Consider the following 14,428-nt stretch of genomic DNA (forward strand, 5'->3'; position numbering starts at 1 on the left):
TTGTTCTGTTGAGTTTATCAAACATGGACCTTCAGCATGGACTGGGGCGGTTTGCAGCCGAGTGTGACACGGCTGGGACGAGAATCAACACCTTCAAGTCCGAGGCCATGGTGCTCCAACGGAAAAAGGTGGTTTGCCATCTCCAGGTTGGAGAAAAGTCCTTACCCCAGGTTTTGTTCACGAGTGAGAAAAGGACAGAGCGTGAGATTGACAGGCGGTTTGGTGCAGCAGTAATGGGGTCAATGTACCGGTCCATTGTGGTGAAGAAGGAGCTGAGTCGAAAGGCAAAGCTCTCGATTTATCGGTCAATCTCCGCTTCTACTCTTACCTATGCTCATGAGCTTTGGGTCATGACCGAAAGGACAATATCTCGGATGCAAGCGGCCGAAATAAGTTTCCTTCACAAGGTGGCAGGGCGCACTCTTATAAATAGGGTGAGGAGCTCTGACATCCCGGAGGAGCTCGGAGTAGAGCCGCTGATCCTCCACATCAAGAGAAGTCAGCTAAGGTGGCACAGGCATCTGTTTCGGATACCTAGGGAGGTGTTACAGACATGTGCCACTGGGAGGAAGCCTTGGGTAAGACCCAGGACACACTGGACAGATTGTATGCCTCTCAGCTGGCCTGGGACCACCTCGGGATCCCCTGGAGCAGCTGAAGGAAGTGTCTGGAAAGAGGGAAGTGTCTCCTAAGACTGCTGCCCCCACGACCCAGCCCCGGAAAATCAGTTGAAAATGAATAAATAAATTAACTTATGAGAATAATCACAGAAAAAGATGAAAATTAGACTGAATTATTTGATAATTTATGCAAATTTTAGGAGGTGGAGACAGGTGTAGGGAGGTGTAGTGTAGTGGAAAATACATGTAGTGGAGTCTCTAAGTTCTATCTATCTATCTGTCTATCTATCTATCTATCTATCTATCTATCTATCTATCTATCTATCTATCTATCTATCTATCTATCTATCTATCTATCTATCTGTCTATCTGTCTATCTATCTATCTATCTATCTATCTATCTATCTATCTATCTATCTATCTATCTATCTATCTATCTATCTATTTGTCCATCTATCCATCTATCTATCTATCTATCTATCTATCTATCTATCTATCTATCTATCTATCTATCTATCTATCTATCTATCCATCCATTTATCTATCCATATATCATTCTGTCCAACTATGTACTGTATTCATCTATCCATCCATTAATCTACTGCATTCATTCATCCATCCGTCCGTTTGTTCGTTTGTGCATCCATCCATCCATGTATCTTTATCTGCAGTTCTTTATTGAGTGCACTCAGCTGTTAGAGGCTTTGTTTGTCATTAAACACACACTGCATTCATCCTTGTGCTGAGAGCCAGAGAAAGTGAATCACTCAAGAGACACTCAACTTTATACAGCAGAGGGGGCGTGTCCTTGGGCTGCTTGATTGACAGCTCTGTGAACCAATAGAATTACTCAACTTTATACAGCAGAGGGGGCGTGTCCATGGGCAGCTTGATTGACAGCTCTCTGAACTAACAGAATCACTCAACTTTATACAACAGAGGGGGCGTGTCCATGGGCTGCTCGGCTCCTCTCAGAACATAGTAAACAAAAGTGTATTTATGTACACACACACACACACACACATTTGTTTTTGTGAAAAGTGGGGACATTACATAGGTTTCCATTCATTACTGTCCAAACCATATATTGTATTGCCCTCACCCCACCCCACCCCACCCCTAAACCCAACCATCACATCTCTGATTAAACTCATCCTGTTGTTTGAGAAATGAGGACGTCAGGAATGTCCTCATAATTCACCACTTTCTTGTAATACCTGTCATACCCATGTCATTATACAGATTTGTCCTGATATGTCACAAAAACACACACATATACACACACACAGTAACTTGTTGTTTTACTCTATCGAACTCCACATAAAAGTCACAAACTTTTTTTGCACAGGCCTATCTAAAGGGTTAATGCTGCCAACTGATGATCAACAGTAAAATTAAACGTTTTACCAGCAACAATCAATAATACAAAAACAACAATACACAAGGGTTAATATCCAGATAATGTTGGAGTAATAGTATGAACTATGAAGATTAATAGAGGCATTAACAGAGTCACAGTGTGAGCATATTCTCTGAGTCTGAGTCTCTGTGTCCTCTTGGCGTCTCCAGCAGGTTTTCAGTCCAAGGCTGACAGTGACATTTGCTCTCTGAAGCGCTTAAAGCACCCTGTGTTTCCATCTGCTGTCTCGCACATTCACACTTTACACACACGGACAGACAAAACACATGGAGAAGCCTGAAGTGTATCTATTTATATGAGGCATATAGATGCATAATATAAAAAAAAATTTAATGTTTGCATACCTTTGCATGACTATAATTATATATATATTATTATTCACCCTCTTGTTTATTTTTTTCTCCAATTTTTGTTTAACAGAAAGAAGATTTTTACAACACATTTCTAATCATAATAGTTTTAATAACTCATCTCTAATAACTGATTTATTTTATCTTTGTCATGATGACAGTAAATAATATTAGACTAGATATTCTTCAAGACACTTCTATACAGCTTAAAGTGACATTTAAAGGCTTAACTAGGTTAATTAGGTTAACTAGGCAGGTTAGGGTAATTAGGCAAGTTATTGTATGAAGATGGTTTGTTCTGTAGACTATCGAAAAAAAAATAGCTTAAAGGGGCTAATAATATTGACCTTAACAAATTTAAAACAGCTTTTTTTTCTAGCCAAAATAAAACAAATAAGGCTTTCTCCCGAAGGAAAAAAAAATATTATCAGACATACTGTGAACATTTCCTGAATCTGTTAAACATCATTTAGAAAATATATAAAAAAGACAAAAATTTCTAAGGGGGGCTAATAATTCCAACCCAAGCTCATTCTGGAAACGTAGCCCCGCGGACGTTTCTGGAGACCGTGATTTACGTGGCCAGAGGTATGTACGGACACGTTTAGTTATTTTCGAGCGAACGCTGCGGGGCGATGTGGCGCCGCTCCGCTCCTCCTCTTTGCGCTCGCCGGCCGACGGCTCGCCTCCGAGTGGAGGGCTTTCCCGATGCAACCAGTTTGTCTGCTTAGCTCACAGCGTTGCGTCGGCGGAGCGGAGACCCCGGAGGAGGAGCCGGCCGCGAGGACGACGACCGAGATTGAGTCCGGGGAACAGCGGTTTTGGAACTCAGGTAAAAACAGAATCCGAAAAATAAGGGCGAGACACGGCGGGATCCGAAAACACGGTTGAAATCGAAGACGAGGGCTTTTGCTTTTTAAAATTTTTTTCTGGACGGCTTTTGCAAACCGCCGCTCGGGTTTAGGGAAGGAGGAGGAGGGCGGCCGGTCGGTCGGTCGATCCGGCGGCTTTTCGCGTGAGAACAGCGCGGGTGTGAACGGCACGCGCTCCCGAGAGGCGCCCGAGATGCGAAAAAGCGTGCACAGCGGCGTCTCGCGGATCCGTGAATACAAACAACGCTCGAATACGTACCTCCCGGGACGTATCTCGCGGCCCGCAGAAACGTCCGCGGGCTACGTTTCCACAATGAGCCCGGGTTGAATAATTCTGACTTCAACTAATCAGTACTAAGGTTTGTCGGCAGCTAGCTCTCTGCAACTCTCACATGGTCGCCCACTGAAGCCAAGTAGGGCTATGCCTGGTCAGTACCTGGATTTGAGACCACATTGGAAAGCAAGGTTGCTCCTAGAAGTGGTGTTGGTGAGGCCAGCAGGGGGTGCTTAACCAGTGGTCTGTGTGGGTCCTATAGCCCCAGTATAGTGAAGAGTGACTCTATGCCACAGCCATGTCACCCTGCAACCCAAGACCGGTTACTCACTGAAGCTAAGCAGGGCTGAGCCTGGTCAATTCTTGGATGGGAGACCACTAAGGAACAATTGGTTGCTGTTGGAAGTGGTGTTGGTGAGGCCAGCAGGGGGCGCTCAACCTGTGGTCTGTGTGAGTCTTAATGCCCCAGTATAGTGAAGGAGACACTACACTGTCAATAAGTGTCGTCTTTCGGATAAAATGTTAAACCGAGGTCCTGACTCTCTGTGGTCATTAAAAATCCCATGGCACTTCTCGTGAAAGAGCACAGTGTAACCCCGGTGTCCTGGCCAAAGTCCCTTAATCAGCCCTTGTGATCATGGCCTCCCAATCATCCCCTTTCCGCCGAATTAGCTCTATAACTGTCTCTCCACTCCACCAATATCTGGTGTGTGGTGAGAGCACTGGCGCCGTTGTCCTGTGGCTGCCGTCGCATCATCTAAGTGGATGCTGCACACTGGTGGTGGTGTGGAGAGACCCTCCTCATGATTGTGAAGCGCTTTGGGTGTACGGCCATACACAATAAATGCACTATATAAATACACATTACATTACATTTACATTTCATATGCTGCTTAATAAGTGTCATCTTTCAGATAAGATGTTAAACCAAGGTCCTGACTCTCTGTGTTTGTTAAAAATCCCAGGATGTCTTTCATAAAAGAGTAGGGATTTAACCCCAGAGTCTGTCTATTTTAGCCTCATAAACATCCCCATATCATAATTGGCTTCATCACTCTATCTGCTCTCCAATCAGCTGGTGTGCGGTTTGGCACAATACGGCTGCTCTCGCATCATCCAGGTTTCCCCCCCAAAAAATGTGTAAAGAACTTTGAGTGTCCAGAAAAGCACTATATAAATATATATAAAACAACATTACTTCTTAAAATCCCCATATCTCAATGCAGACAATTGAAATAAAACACTTTTAATTTGATACATTTAAGAATTTTAGCTTTCTTACTTAAACATGCAGGTCCTTCTTAAACTTATGCAAATGAACATTTCTTTAGTTGAAAATAGATTTAGAAAATACATAGTAAAGATCATGTTCCATCAAGACATTTTCTAAATCAATTTTAAGTAACATGCACTACTAAGAAGGTGATTTTCACAATATTTAGATTTTTTTGAACCCGCAAATTCCAGGTTTGCAGATAGTTGCACCTCAGCTAGTGTAAATATTGTCATATACAGTACTGTGCAAAAGTCTTTATTAATTAATTGCCATTAAATATTGTAATTAAATAATTTAAATTTCAAGTATTTGTGAATTACTTTTAACATCGACACATATTTGCCTCATATTGCAATACAATCACATAATATAAGATTGTAGAAGGATGGTTTGACTAGAAATGTTTTCACCATCATACTGATAACATTTTAGTTTTTTGGCAAAACTACAGTCTGAACTGCTGTAATTAAATCCTAAACTTGCAATGGGTTATGAGCTTCAGTAGTCTATGATACTGTATTTTTTTTTCTGGTTCAAATGCTTATTAGAGCCTGAAACAAGACAATATTTTTCTAGTCAAATCTGGTTCAGTTGCATTATTTACATTTTGCTCTCCAATATGGCCGGCTGATAAAGTTGTGGAACTGTATGTTCTTACTCAAATAAGAAAATCAAAGCTTAGGTATGCATTACATGTATATTAACCGATTACATTTTCATATTTAACAAAATCGTAAAAGCAAATGATACAGAACCAATGAAGTACAGGATGAAACAAAATAGTCATATATTTTTAACCAAAGCCAAAGTCATCTCTGAGCTGCTTATCTTCAGCTTCGGGATTCTCCTTATTTGTTCTGAGCTTATAAGCATTATTCATTCATTCATTCATTTATTTTCCTTCGGCTTAGTCTCTATTTCAGAGGTTGCCACAGCGGAATGAACCGCCAACTATTCCACCGTATGTTTTACACAGCAGACATCCATACACACTCACATTCACTCACACTCATACACTACGGCCAGTTTAGTAAATCAATTCTCCTGTAGCACATGTATTAGGACTTTAGGGGAAACCAGAGCACATAGAGGAAACCCACAACTCCACGGGGAGAACATGCAAACTCCACACAGAAATGCCAACTAGTCTAGCCGGGACTCAAACCAGTGATCTTCTTGCTCTGAGGCCACAGTGCTAACCACTGAGCCACCATGCTGTCCTCTTAAAAGCATTAAGATAAACTAATTAAACTAATTATATATTCTTCTGGTGTTCATCACAGATGTAAGATCCTCTTCTTCCCTGATACATGTTGTAATTTCCAAAATTCTGTTTTGAACTCTTATCTAGAGGGCTGAGGGTCAACATACTGACTAACAAATACTGGACACATTATAAGGCATTTATTGGAAAACAAAATGACACGCTGTAAACAAATAAGCAAGCAGGATATTTGCATTTCCTTGATATTACACAACACCACATTCAATGATCTATTCTAAAGTGTCACAGTTATACACCCAAATGAGGAGGATAAACTCATGTTGTTTTCTTTACATCAGACCAACCAGATTGTATCAGTAACTTCCTGTTAAATGACATTTGTGTACTGCCAGCTTCTATGATATTTAGGCCTCTCAGTTAAACACTGTTGCTGAGGCAGTATCTTTTAAAAAGGTACTTATTTACTAGGGTAATGCTATAGCAAGGTGAGGAGCAGCACGGCACATCTTTGCCAGTGTGGGTGTCGAGGAGAGTTGAAATCAAGACAACTTAATGGTAATGAGTTATGACGCTGTTTGATGGCAAACAATCTAAATGTAGAAGTTCACAGCTTGAGAAGATTCCAGAGTGCACAATTCTGTAAACTTTGGTTTTGACCACAGTTGTTCCCAAGGGTTTGATTATTGAGGTTGCCAGATTTCCAATTATTTACGATTAGGGTTGGGCGATGTCGACCAATTTTTCATCGTACGATGTCTAATGTGAAACATTGCGATAGACGATGACATTGTTATTGTAGGCAGCGATGAATTAATTATTTATGAATAATTCATAACAAATTAATTATTTGTAGTAGAGGTGTGAACCTATACTGGTCTCACGGTTCAGTTCGGTTACGATTATCATGCCTTCGATTCGGTTCAATTCGATATTTCGGTGCATCACGGTGCATTGACGGTGCTTTCCATATATAGTGTTATATTTTAGAGGAGAGGCTATAACAAGCTGTCTGCAAACACACAGAGACACAGCAACACACTGTCTCTCATTCAAACACAAACATAGACAGCACCAAAGAAACAAACACACACGCACACACACACACACACGCACACACACACTTAAGCCCTCGCAACAGGGAGAGCTTGCGAAGAGCAGAGCAGAAAAACGAAAAAAAAAACGAAAAAAATAAGCACTTTTCCGACGGTCCCTTACTGAGAGCTCCTCTCAGCGCGAGCTCTCCCTGCTAAACACATACTGCGAGGGCTTAAACGGAGCAGTGCTTGTAGTGTGGATCGGAAAAAAAGAAAGACAGCTGTGAAACACAACCAGCTTTGTCTTTTTGTAGGAAACACACTTTAGATCTTTTTAGGGTGAGAGTTTTTTGAGTTATTGCCGTCTATAACTGAATGTGTGTCAGGAATATCGAAAACAAAACCAACTGAGCCGCGCTCATTTCTGGCGCCCTCCTGGATATACAGCAGCCTTAGCATTTGCCTATGGTGCCTATGCCACGGGCCGGCCCTGAGTTGGCTGAGTGTTGCAAATACTCGCGCTCACCTCCCTCACGACAGAGAGCATAGGAGATAAATGACGTCAGTACATAATAACCAGTTATGATTATTACTGAACCGATACCGAATTGTCCGCGTCTGCATCGCGGTGCACTGAAGAAACAATTAATTTTGACACCCCTAATTTGTAGCCTACAGTTTCAACTATCTGACCCACATAGTCTTTGTTTTACCCATAATAAAGTCAAAACAAATAAAGATAATTTACACACAAATGACCTCCTGTCAATCACTTTTCCCTCGGGACTCTGGCATGAATAGAAAGAATGATATGTGTTGCTATAATGGCGGCAACAAACTTGGTTGGTAATAAAAGGTGCACAAATAACAGGAACCAGACAACAGTGTCTGAGGTTTTCAATAAACTACGTACAAGCATAAAAGCGAAAGACTGAAGCAGTGTACTGATGCTGTGACAGGTTACCTGATAGATTCACAAGACAGAGGAGTCGTTAGATAGAGAGAAAAGATGAAATATCACGTTTAACAACTATAGTGAGACGCGATCCAGCAGTACATGCTTGACAAACTGTCCAACGTGCACTGCTCACTTGGGTTTTGTGCTCAAAGCACCTCATACTGACTGCTTGGAGCTCAGACGCGCACATATACTGCTGAAGCGTATGCCTGTGTGTGTTTGTGGTCATGTGATGTGCGTTTTCAGCGGTGTAGTCTGGATGGAGAGCTGTTCAGAAATGCTAGGTGAAATGCCAGTGTGGACGTGGATGATTGTCAGTCTAAAATGTCATTTTAAAACTAAGATGTATTAGGGCGTACTCACACTATGCCATCCGTACCGTGCCCAGGCCTGTTTCCCGGATCGTTTGAGAAGTGTGAGTGCGCTGAATCGGGCTCAAGCACGGTTCACTTGGCCGGCCCTGGCCCGGTTGGAAGAGGTGTGCCTGAGCGCGGTTCACTTGGGCTTTGGCGCGGTACGCTTGTGTGTGAGTGCAAAACGCGCCAAAGCCCGAAACTGAAAGCGATACGTGACTTTTAAGGGACTGTTTCATATGGATTTATTAAACATTCTTACTGTTCAGTGAACGCAAACTGGCGTAGTTTATTAAAGACGCAAACCCCTCACTGCACGACAGCTGCACCTTCAGCAAACCTCCTAATTCCTGCAGCACGAGGACTTTATGATTGTTTATGAGCGGCAAAAGTGGCGGATCTGTTTGGCGAAATATCTGACTGCATATCACCGCATCCCAAAGCGATATAACTGAAGAAATCTCCACTGTGCTGAGCGAGAGAGCTTCTGACCATCGCATAATCGATGACGTAAGCGTGCCGAGGCCCGATTGTAGTGTGAGTGCGGGCTGTTGAGGGAGACGGGAGGGTGGACAAGCGTGCTTTGGCCCGGTTCGAGGCAACTGTACATAGTGTGAGCACGGCCTTAGTGTAAAAGGGGCCTGTCTGTGTTTTTCGCAAACGGGTTGCTGCTATGACAGAGGCGGGGTGGAGGATCGCGATGCTGGCTCAGCCATGAGGTCTATCAGCCATCGATGGACAATAGCATTGTCTGTCAACCCAACCCTATTTACAATGTTTTTCTACAGGGACATACATAAAAAAAAAAAGTTACTGGTGAGTTACTGATGTGCATTAATGTAATATCTTTTTTTCTTTAAAAAAGCAAGAATCTCATATAAAACACTAAAGCTGCTTCACGATATTTCAGACCTATGGACACACATTGGACAAGTGGAGCAAAGCAACACCGCATGCAACTTGATCTTCCATTCTTAAATGAATTTGATAAAAAGTGCGCAACATTTTCATGCTAGAAAGCTTATTTTATAAAGCTCCTTTAAATATGAGATTAATGTAGCGAATTTTGATGCTCTCGCCGCCGGAGCTGTGAAGGCAGACAGAGCTGACATCAGGGTGGTCAGAGTGAACTTTGAAAGTCTCACTGCCTTAAGTCTGGTTTATACTTCTGCATCAAGTGACCGGCGTGACACACGGCGCATGCAACGCCCGTAGCTGTGCATTTATACTTCTGCATGCTGTCTCTGTTGCTCTAAATTAACACTTCCAAAACGCTAGTTGGCAGTGATGTGTAAATGTTCCTCTGTCGAGTTTCTTCTCTGCTGTTTTGCTTTTCCTAAACACTTCCTGGATGTACAAGTGGCTCAAACTCGCTCATTTTGAGGCAGGAACCGGCGGACGTGCAACAACTTTAACTATGAGGTAAACACAAAACAAAACTTTCCATCAGGAGCTCCTTCACGAGACTCCACACTTGTGAACAATCGCTCCATTGTGCTCGCGCCATTCGCACGGCTCTCGGTCCCGCCCAGACTCGTCAGCGCTACCAAGCCGACCAATCACAGAGCTTGCGCTATGCGTTGTTGTGATGTGTAGTTACATTTTTTGAGAGGTGCACTTCAGCGACGCCGACGGCCACAGCGAAGGGCTATGCGTCAGCGCCGTAGCATACGCCGGCGTTTGACGCAGAAGTATAAATCAGCCTTTAGGTGTGAACACTAACAAATACTGCACATATTATAAGGCATTTATTGGAAAACAAAATGACACGCTGTAAACAAATAAGCAAGCAGGATATTTGCATTTCCTTGATATTATACAACACCACATTCAATGATCTATTCTAAAGTGTCACAGTTATACACCCAAATGAGGAGGATAAACTCATGTTGTTTTCTTTACATCAGACCAACCAGATTGTATCAGTAACTTCCTGTTGAATGACATTTGTGAACTGCCAGCTTCTAAGATATTTAGGCCTCTCAGTTAAACACTGTTGCTGAGGCAGTATCTTTTAAAAAGGTACTTATTTACTAGGGTAATGCTATAGCAAGGGGAGGAGCAGCACGGCACATCTTTGCCAGTGTGGGTGTCGAGGAGAGTTGAAATCAAGACAACTTAATGGTAATGAGTTACGACGCTGTTTGATGGCAAACAATCTAAATGTAGAAGTGCACAGCTTGAGTCCAGCCGGTGTCCTGCTGATCTTAGCTCCAACTTGCCTCAACACACCTGCCTGGAAGTTTCTAGTATACCTAGTAAGGGCTTGATTAGCAGGTTCAGGTGTGTTTGATTAGGGTTGGAGCTAAACTCTCCAGGACACCAGCCCTCCAGTACAGAGTGTTTAACAGGAAGAGAAGTGCTCTCGCTCAGCACAGTGCACATTACTTTAGTTATATTGTTTTGTATCATGTTTAGTCAGTTGGGATGCAGTGACACACTGTCAACTATTTTCAGAACCGATTCACCACATTTGACACTCATAAATAAATCATAAAGACCTCGTGCTGCAGGCATCAGGTTTACTGAAGGTGCAGCTGATGTGCAGACTGGGGGTGGGGGGTCTATCTTTAATGAACTATGACAGTTCGTGTTCAAGAATGATGAACAAATCCATATGAAACAGTCCCTTAAAAGTGACCTTGGGTCTTCAGTTTCAGGCGCACTTTGCACTCATGTGTACTGCACCAAAGCACAACCATACCGTGCTCTGGCACACCTCTTCCTACTGAACCATGCCTGGACTCAATTCGGACAACTCACATTTGTCACATGAACCCGTAAAAGTTCCCGGGCACAGTTCAGATAGCCTAGTGTGAGGGCGCACTCAATTAACTGCAAGCATTTCTCATTTATTCTGGTGTTCAAATACAAGCATGAGCAGGCCTACATTATTTAGACTAGGCTTAGATTAGGCCTATTATTAAGAAACTGCAACTGGACCCCAGCAACTTAGCTAATTATACTTGTAAACAATCGCTCCATTGTGCTTAGCTGACCTCCACCCTACACAACCCTTAACACCCTCAGAACTACAGTCTGAACTGCTTTTACTGAATGTCAATCTTGCAATGTGTTATGACTAGGGCCAGAGAGAATCTGCTGACATTTTCTGCTATTTCTGCATGGAATTGTGTGAAATTTTTTTTTCATTTTCTTGTCGGCTTACTCTCTTTATTAATCCGGGGTCGCCACAGCGGAATGAACCGCCAACTTATCCAGCAAGTTTTTACGCAGCGGATACTCACAACCCATCTCTGGGAAACATCCACACACACATTCACACACACACTCATACACTACGGACAATTTAGCCTACCCAATTCACCTCTACCACATGTGTTTGGACTGTGGGGGAAACCGGAGCACCCGGAGGAAACCCACGCGAAGGCAGGGAGAACATGCAAACTCCACATAGAAACACCAACTGAGCCGAGGTTCGAACCAGCGACCTTCTTGCTGTGAGGCGACAGCACTACCTACTGCGCCACTGCCTCGCCTAATACCTTTTTAACTATTATTTAATGTTTACAATGCAAATCCAATTAGATTCACTTTATTTGGTAAACAAAGCAAGTGTCTCATATAATATCTCTACTAAAAGACAGAAAATATTACTGTTTAAACAGTATTGTAAATAAATCAAATTAATATTTTCATGTCAATAAATATACTGAAATTAATTTAAAAACTGAAAAAATATAAATGTACACACATTTACACAAGTGAATAAACAGAATAAATGATGGGCTAAATATCTGTGGAAATCTGCGCGTGCAGATTCCGTGTGGGCCTAGTCGTGAGCTTCAGTAGTATATGATACTGTAAAAAAACAATTTCTGGTTCACATGCTTAGACTGAAACTTGACAATAATTTGCAAGTCAAACCTAGGGTCTGTTCTTCGTTTGTGGATAAATCAGTTAGCTGGATTTGGATATTGACAATTTGGACCGATTCAGGATCATTTCGTTCTTCAAAGATCCGAGAGTTGTTGTCATAGCAACAGTTCTGATAGCTCAAACCTGGTCAGGAGCAGGCTCAATTCATATAAACAGGATTAGATCGGCTCAGTTCAAGCAAAGATAATACAGAAAGTATGTACCAAATGCTGATATTTTCTTACAGTAGTAGTTATATACACTTTGGGAAATAGTAAATATTTTTAAACTAAATATATAAAGTTATATGTATATATATATATATATTAATAAAACTGAAATATAAGTACAAAGACTGCCACCTGCTGGTGCAAAGAGAAAACTTATTGTTATGAACTTTTTAGATCGCTTTAGAACAATTTGTGCATGATAATAGAAACAATATGTGACTTTTTAAAAGCAATACATTTATGCAGTAATAAACATGTTTTTTCAGTTAATATGACGGTGATTTGATGCTTCATAAAAGTTGCAGACGCCTTTATCTTTATCAAAATGATTTTGTAAACAACCAGTTATTCTTTACACGGATTAAAAAAAACGGCTACTATAACACTACTATAATAAGGAAAATCCGCTCTAACTGTAAAACTAAATAAACTGCTATTGACACATGAAAGGGCCAAGCATGCAGCCCACAATAAGGTGTAAAGTTATTGCGTATAATATTTAACAAGCCGTTTACTACTAATTTATTGTAATTTGCTCACATGGATAATTGAATATTAATCAGATGATGTCATTACGCTGCTGTGCCGTCAGGATATGGCTGTAAAGAGATATTAATCCAATATTAATGTAACAAAAACAAAACAAAAGCCATTTCAAAAAAAAAAAAACTTTAAAAAGATAAATTTACATGCCTCTCTCCTTCTGATAAAATTAGCTTGTTTGTGTGTCGGCCATTTTGGATGCAGTGTAAGAAGTGGTTCCTAGCCTGCCAGCCTATCAAATGACATATCACTGTTTTTTTCCCCTTCCCTCTCTTTCATCTTCTACTTACTACTACTATTATTATTGTTATTATTTTATTATTATTATTATTATTATTATTATTTATTGTTATTATTATTACTTGTCCTCTCTCTGATTTCCCAAACTCCCCTTCCCCCGCGTCACTTTTATCATTAATGGTATTACTTTTACTTTTGTTATCATTATTATTATTATTACTGTTCTGACCTGTCCTCCTGTTATCTTTTCATTATCATTGTTATAAGTATTAATACCATTATCATTATTAAGGTTGCAGTAGTTGTTGTAGCAGTAGTAGTAGTAGTCATTGTTGGTGTAGTAGTAGTAGTAGTCATTGTAGTAGTATCGATTGTAGTTGTATTTTGAAGTAGTAGTTCCTGTAGTAGTCGATGTCGTTGGTATAGTGGTAGCAGAAGTAGTAAAGGTGTCGTTGTAGCAGTAGTAGTAGTAGTCATTGTTGGTGTAGTAGTAGTAGTAGTAGTCATTGTAGTAGTTTCGATTGTAATTGTGATTTATTGAAGTATTAGTTCCTGTAGTAGTTGATGTTGTTGGTAAAGTGGTAGCAGAAGTTGTAAAGGTGTCGTTGTAGCAGTAGTACTCGTTGTTGGTGTAGCAGTACCAGTAGTAGATGTCGTTGATGTAGATGTTGTAGTAGCAGTGATTGCGGTAGTAGTAGAAGTAGTAGTAGTAGTAGATGTTGTTGTATTGTAGTTGTAGCAGACTCTGTAGTAATATCAGTAGTGGTAGTCATTGTTGTAGTAGTATCAGTATTAGTAGACATTGTAGTAGTAGTAGTCGTGGTTGTGGCTGTAGTAGAAGCAGTAGTAGTTGTAATATAAGTAACTTTCTGTAGTAGTAGTTGGTGTAGCACTTGTGATTTATTATTATGGTTGTCATTTATAACTGTTGTCCTTTCTCTCTTTTTACTCTCATTTTTACTATCATACATTAATAAGCATTGTTGTTACTCCCTACCTCTAACTGGTTTCTTTCTATATGTTTTATTTATATCTGCGCTACTTGCTACATTTAATGACTGTTATTGTTCCTTATGTATGTACTCTGACCTGTCCACCAAGTTACCACACACACACACACATACACACACACACACCTAACAGTACCTGACTAT

The sequence above is a fragment of the Danio rerio genome, chromosome 7 (assembly GCF_049306965.1).
Source record: "Danio rerio strain Tuebingen ecotype United States chromosome 7, GRCz12tu, whole genome shotgun sequence".
Lineage (NCBI taxonomy): Eukaryota > Metazoa > Chordata > Actinopteri > Cypriniformes > Danionidae > Danio > Danio rerio.